Source organism: Thamnophis sirtalis, unplaced genomic scaffold (genome assembly GCF_051295495.1).
Source record: "Thamnophis sirtalis isolate CommonGarterSnake01/CBP01778 unplaced genomic scaffold, rThaSir2_p1.2 scaffold_3, whole genome shotgun sequence".
NCBI lineage: Eukaryota > Metazoa > Chordata > Lepidosauria > Squamata > Natricidae > Thamnophis > Thamnophis sirtalis.
This window is the reverse complement of record NW_028261383.1, coordinates 36421441-36428210: the sequence shown is the minus strand read 5'-3', so window position 1 is coordinate 36428210 and position 6770 is coordinate 36421441. Positions and strand designations below refer to the sequence as shown.

General features: G+C 46.2%; 1 protein-coding gene across 1 annotated transcript in view; it reads left to right on the top strand.

Annotated features, from left to right (window-relative positions):
• Positions 1-4568: 4568 nt before the first annotated feature.
• CAMK1 (calcium/calmodulin dependent protein kinase I) overlaps positions 4569-6770 on the top strand; it is a 56735-nt gene continuing 54533 nt past the window's right edge. The window contains exon 1 of the mRNA XM_087708685.1: positions 4569-4727. The gene's annotated coding sequence lies outside the window, so the exon portion shown is untranslated. The remainder of the gene's footprint in view (positions 4728-6770) is intronic.

The window sequence follows — 6770 nt, the reverse complement described above, 5'->3', positions numbered from 1 at the left end:
CTGGTGGCTGTGGCGTGTCTGATTTTTTCCCCTCCCCAATTCTTTGGGGAGGGGCCGAGAGTTTGCGGGGCAGGGTGGTGTTGCACAGTGGTTGAATGGCTGAATGACCAGTTCATGGGTTGGCAACCTTAAACACTCAAAGAGCCACAAGGGTCCTAACCGGAAGCCCCCCGTTCAATTCTGGAGCACAATCGGAAGTCCGGTTCCCCCACCATAGAGTCCTAGCGCAGCATCCTTTTTCCTCTACCTGTTCTAACCAAAAGCCCTATCAATTGTGGAGCCGACCGTTGGCAGGGAGCCACAGCAGAGGGATGAAAGAGCCACATGCGGCTCCAGAGCCGCGGGTTGCTGACCCCTGCCCTAGAGCTGAAAGAACTCACGTGTCCAGCACCTCCTGAAATTCATAAATTTCCCGGATGTTTTCCGCTGGTTTTTTCCTCCTACCTGTCCTAGCCAAAAACCCTATCAGTTGTGCAGCTGAACGGAAAACCCACCCATTGCCATAGAGTCTCCTCCTGGCATGCCCTGCTCCCCCCACCTCCGCCCAAACTGGAAGCACCTCTCAAAATTGTATTGCCGACTGGCAACAGGGAGCCGCAGCAGAGGGATGAAAGAGCCACATGCGGCTCCAGAGCTACAGGTTGCTGACCCCTGGTCTAGTTTCACACAACATAGTGACTCATTGTTAAATATTCTGTGCGGGAATGTCCAATATATTGAACTATAGCTAATAAAACCAGCTGGGTTTATGCAGTACTCTACAGCAACTCTCAAAGAGTTAAAAGTGAAGTTAATACGTGGGATGGATGTGGCTGTTCAGCTGCCTGGTGATCTTCAATTTAATGAAGTAACGTGATTTCCACATAACAGGATGATTGACTGTTGAATGATTATGTGCCATCAAGTCATTTTCGACTCCTAGCAACCGCATAGATTTTCTCCATGACGATCTATTCCTCACCTGTTCTTTCACGTCTCCCCATGATGCATTCATTGCCATTACAACTTAATTCATTTACCTTGCTGCTGGTCATCCTCTTGTTCTCTTTTCTTTCACCTTTCTCCGGATTAGAGCTTTTTCCAGAGAGCTGGGCCTTTGCAGAATGTGTCTGAAGTAGGATAATTTGAATCTCTTCATTTGTGCCAGAAGTGAAAATTCTGCACTTATTTGCCCAATGATCTATTAGTTTGTTTCCTTGGCTGTTGTAACAGGTTAGGACTGCGTAAAGTTTATCTGGAATATTGGTTTTAAGAAGCATTCCACAAAAACACTTGCTTTTCCTGTGGTTCTCTAAGATTGAAATGATTGGCACAGAGATGCTAAAGCAGAAATGGAGGCTGTCACATAAATGTTGCTGTTGTGCACAATGATTATATTGGAAAGAAGGGGAAATACTCCAGATACCAAAACTGGATGCTTTCTTTCCTTTTAACAGGAATCATCGTTCACTTATTCTATTTATTTACAATTTTTTGACAACTGCTCAAGCTATAGATTCTGGGTGTGATGCACAAAGGACAAAAATAAAACAAGACTATCTTGTCTATCCCAAATTAATTCAAAGAGAAAAATTCTCAAGACATCCCTCGGGATTAAAAGCAGAATAATGTTTTTTAGGGGGGGCGGCTTTACAAATGAAAAAGCAACAGGAGAAGTACTTGGAATTTGTAGGGTGAATAAAAAACATAAGTTTCATCCCAGATACTTACTGTAATATTTTAAAAATCTCAGTGTCCTGTCTTACCATTTTTCAATCTCTATATTTGAGGATTATCATTTAAAAAGCACAATTCATTAGGCTTCACTGGACAATTTTCTTCCAGAATATTTCTAGTTTGTACTTCAGTTTACATCACTTTCCTTCATGTTGTTCAGGGTTCTATCTCAGTAGTCTACCCAGGGGTGGGATTCACCTGGTTCAGGCGAACTGGATGTTAATTTTAATCTGGTTCGGCAAACTGGCAGTTGCAAGGACTGGCTGACCCTCGTCTACCCCACCCCTCCCAGGAGTTTCCACGTGGCCCATTTTGGATGCCAGGTAAGTGCAGGGCCTGCTGACTCTGGGAGGACAAAAAACCTACTGGAAGTCCGGGAATAGGCCCGTTTCTGGTCTCCTGAGGGCTTCCAGAGCCTGGGGAGGGTGAAACACCACCACCACCCCGGTTGGTACAGAAAGCTGACTAGGCCACGCCCCGATGGCCATGCCCACCCAGCAACTGGGCAGAGAACCAGCTGCTAAAAAATTCTTTTTTTTAATTGACAGATTTTTTTATTATTTTTTTCCCTTCTACAACACCTTACAGTCATTACATCAACATTGTTATGTCATCATACCTGTACATGTATATAATATTTCGCTTCTATATTTACACACTTCATACACATATATTGTTTTTTGGCTTAATTCATTTTGTTCCTGTTTTGCAGCCATTTGTACCAATTGTTCCAAATTTCATAATATTCCGACTCTTTATCTTTTAATTTCAGTGTTAATGTGTCCATCTCTGCACAATCCAAAGGTTTTTTTTATCACTAATTCATCCGAGGGGGTATTATTTTGTTTCCAGCGTTGGGCAAATGCTATTCTAGCTGTAGTTAGCAGATGTGTTAATGTGTACTTAATTTTCTTTGTATATTTCCCTTTGATTATTCCCAGTAGAAAGATTTCGGGTTTGTATTTTATCTGTTCTCCTGTAATTTCTTGCACCCATTTCCAAATTTTTGCCCAATATTTTTGTGTTTCCGGGCAGGCCCGCCATATGTGATAATAGGTCCCTTGTACTTTTTTACACTTCCAGCAGGTCAGCTTCATGTTCGGGTACATTTTTGCCAATCTTGGCAAAAAAAAAATCAATCCCACCCCTGAGTCTACCCGAATAGCCTGCAAAACAATAGTCTAGTAGAAACTTACTGTCCATGTAGGAAGAAGATCCAGACTGGTTGCCTTGAACTGGAGGAAACAAGACAAATAATTATAAAAAATAATAGCCAGTGTGTAAATGGATTCTAGTATTTGTGCTTTGCAGTCAGGCACCGAGTAGCTTTCAACGTTGGTTGTCACCTCTCCACAATATGGGAGAATTTGATGGGGATGACCTAAGGAAGATTATTGGATTTGAGCTGATCTTAGTTAGAGACACCATCACTCACTTGGCACCCTGTTATTGTTTCGGGACTACAACTAGTAAATGTTTTTCAACCAATGCTGGTAGAAGACTGGGATAGACCCGATGGAGGATGCTAAACTGAAGAAAGCTAGACTGGTACACAAGGCTCTAGATATTGGTGGCTCCCAACTCTCAACTGATGAGTCTCACCTGGTAACTACACCAATTGGAGACCTCTCCAGCTCAGGCAGGAAGACAGCGGTTACTGTAAATTCAAAATACAAGCACAGCCGTGGGCTGAATAGCTACTGGTAAAGTGGGGGGGGGGGGAGGTGAACCTATAAAAAATGAAACGGATCTCCAAGCTAATTTTCCATGTAGAAATTCATTCCTGCAGCAAAACCTCTATGGAAACAGTACAGAATGCTTTCGTTCCCAAGTGTCTCTATAGAGATTCTCAGTCATCCAGGTCACGGTTGTCCTAAAGGTGCTTCCCCCCCCCCCCCCTCAAGAGGCCACTGGACTTTTTGTTTTTTTCCTTGAAGACGTTTCGCCTCTCATCCGAGCAGTTTCTTCGGGTGCTTTTTCAAGAGGCCACTGGATTTTCTGCTTTTTTTTTTCTTGGAATACGTTTCGCTTCCCATCCAAGAAAGCTTCTTCAGCTCCGATGAAGCTTCTTGGCTGAGAAGCGAAACGTCTTCCAAGAAAAAAAAAAGTCCAGTGGCCTCTTGGGCGGGAGCGGGATGCACCTTTGGGATTTCGTTCCCAAGATACATCCAACTTTTCACCAAGGTGTTGGCAATCCGGCAAGAGGGAAGAATACCCAGCGCTCCTTTGCAGAACTCAAGTCCTTGCTCGGGTGCATGGAAGAAGAGAGCGGCTTTCTTGAAAGAGACCCCCAAACCCCCATAACTTTAACCTTAGACTGTCCATTGTAGACCTCACCCCATTTCCTAAGAGTCCCGTAAAGGGGATGTGCATAAGCGCACCAGCGTGCCTACCGTCCCTGTCCTACTGTCCCCATTTATTCGTACCCATTTATTGTGTTCATATTTATGTTTATACTTAGACCTGTTATGTTTTTTTTTACATGTTTGACAAACTAAATAAATAAAATAATAATAAAATAAAATAAAAAGAGGAGGCTCAGTAGGAGGCAAAGCGGAGAAAGGGTGAAAGTTACTGCTCCGTCCCTAAATCCAAAGGTTATTCAGCCCTCCCTCGCCCCCCCCCCCGAACGTGGGCGGACACACGTTCGCCTGGAAGTTTATGAATGGGACCGCCTTGGCATCCTGCCCCAGCGCTTTCTCTCCTCCAGCCTTTCGTTAATGGGAGTTTAAACCCACGGCCGGGCCGTTCCCGCCTCTGAACCCGCGGATTGGCTCCCTTTAGCCACCTGGCTCCTCCCCACTCGCGCTGACACCTCGCGGCTGGCTGGACAGCCGGCGCAAAGGCGAGGAGAGAAGCGGGAGACCGAGCTTTCTCCTCAAGCTCCGGCCACAACAGGGCGGGGAGGGGCGGGGCGGGGGTCGCAAAGGACTTCTTCCCGCCGGAGTCGGACCCACCTTTCCCGGGAAGCCGCCGGGCGGACGGAGCCCTCTCGCCCGCGATCCCCAGCCGTAAGTGAGCCCGGCGGCGTGGACAGATCGGGTTGGAATGGAGCGCTGTGACTGCGTGGCATTGTCCGTCTGCATCGGTTGCTTCTGCCGCCCGCCGGCGCCGGCGCCTGGGCGTCTTTTGCCGCCGGTGGCTTTGGGCGCCTTGCCTCTTTGTGCCGGCGCCAGGGTGTATCTTCCGTGTTAAGAGTCCCGGGTGTTTTGCCTTGGGTCTGTCTGCCCGCAGTGGCTTCTGACGGGTGAGACAGCCCTACAGGGTTGGTCGTCCGCTTTTGGCTGTTAGGATGCTCCCCGTCCCAGCCAGGGCTGGTTGAGTAGGGGTGGCGGTAGACTTTCCCCTCCGCCCATCCTTAAAGCTAATCCTGGCGGGGACGGTCTTGGTTTTCCACACCGCTCCTCTTTCCATAGAATTCTTTTTCCATCTTTACTTGGGAGTTAGTCCGACTTCAAACGGAGGGACTTATGGTGGAGTCCAGTGATTAGGGTGGTGGCGGCTTGTCCAGTTGTCCCTCTTGGTTTAGTGGCAATTCTGCTCTCTCTTGACGCCTTCCCACCCTCCCTCCCTCCTGGCATTGCTTGCCCGCCCTGTGAGTTATCTACCCTGTGTGCATGGGAGGTGGTGGGCATATGCTGGCACCTGCATAAGTGAGCATTGGGTTGCCGCCGGGAGCATTGGATAATCCACTGCTGTTCTCTCTCTCTCTGTCTGTTTAAAAGGGTGCTCCCAGGAGTCCCTGCCCACATGGCCAATGCAGAGGTTATGGGGAGTATAGTGTGCCCTGTGTGCATGAATGAAAACAGCAACAGATCCGGCTGAAATGTGTGTTTCGTGGGTTTTGAGTTGAAACCTGTACTGGATTCTACATCAGGCGATAATCCCTGAGCATCATCCCCTTCTTCCTGCTCATGCCTGGGCACATGTTGTTTCTTTGAATGGATCCGACCATCTGTGGGCTTTTGGGGAGACCAAACTCTGTACGATATGATAGGTTTCCCCTCCCACACCTTTATTTTTTGGCTTCTCTACACCTGGGAGGTGTGTGCAGGGAAGGCCAGATTCTTTGCCTTGAATTAATAGGTTAGTCAATATGCCGATGTCTATCTACCATTTATTTATTTATTTATTTAATTGGAAAGACGCACCTGAGTAGAGAAATATGGGCTAGAACTTGGGTTTCGTCAGCTTCTGTGTCTGTGTGCAGGCATGCAGAGTGTGTGTGTGTGTGTGTGTGTTTCTGTACAGGTAAGCCTATGATTGTCCTAGCTCCTGCTTGTCTTTGGGTATGCGCATTATATAATTGTTTTGTAGGTTCTTTCAGTCATCACTGCTCTTATGATTGTGCTGCTGCATAGCTGGCTTTCTACCCCAGTGGTCTATCTTTGTGCTGCCTATCCCATCCCAACATCCTCTAATTCAACTGCGGCTCCCCCTCCCAGCTGGCTGGATATGATGGGTTTTGTAGTCCCATCGCCCAGGTCCTGGGAAGGCAGTGTGCTGAGAAGAAATCCACTTGGGCTTTCGTCCCCCATGTGGGCGTAGTTGAAACCCTGGCAAAGAATCTGCTACCTTTGCAGTTCTCCTGATTCATATGGAATGTTAATATTTTCTTAATTCTTCTTTCAAGGTTGCTGTGGAACCAAGATTGGGGTTTGTCACACTGAACATTTCTTTGGCTAAAAGAGATCTCCTTGTCTCAATGCACTGATCATGCTCTAAGGAAGACAATGGAGAAAGGACTGCTAATGCTAATCACTAGATTAATAATGTAGATTATGATCACGGACAGCTTCTCAATTGTGCTTGCGTTGTCATCATAATCATTATGACTTTCCTGATACGGTTTCCCCTCCCTTTTTTTGTTTTTTATTTTGTTTTCTGGGAGAAAATTGTGCTTAGTACTGTTCTGTTTAGCTTCTGTTCATCTAGTTTATCATGTTGCAGTTGTTTGGCTGAAAATCAAAAGGTTAGTCAGCTCCAGGAATGTCCACAGATTAAGGTATATAATAATAATAATAATAATAATAATAATAATAATAATAATAATA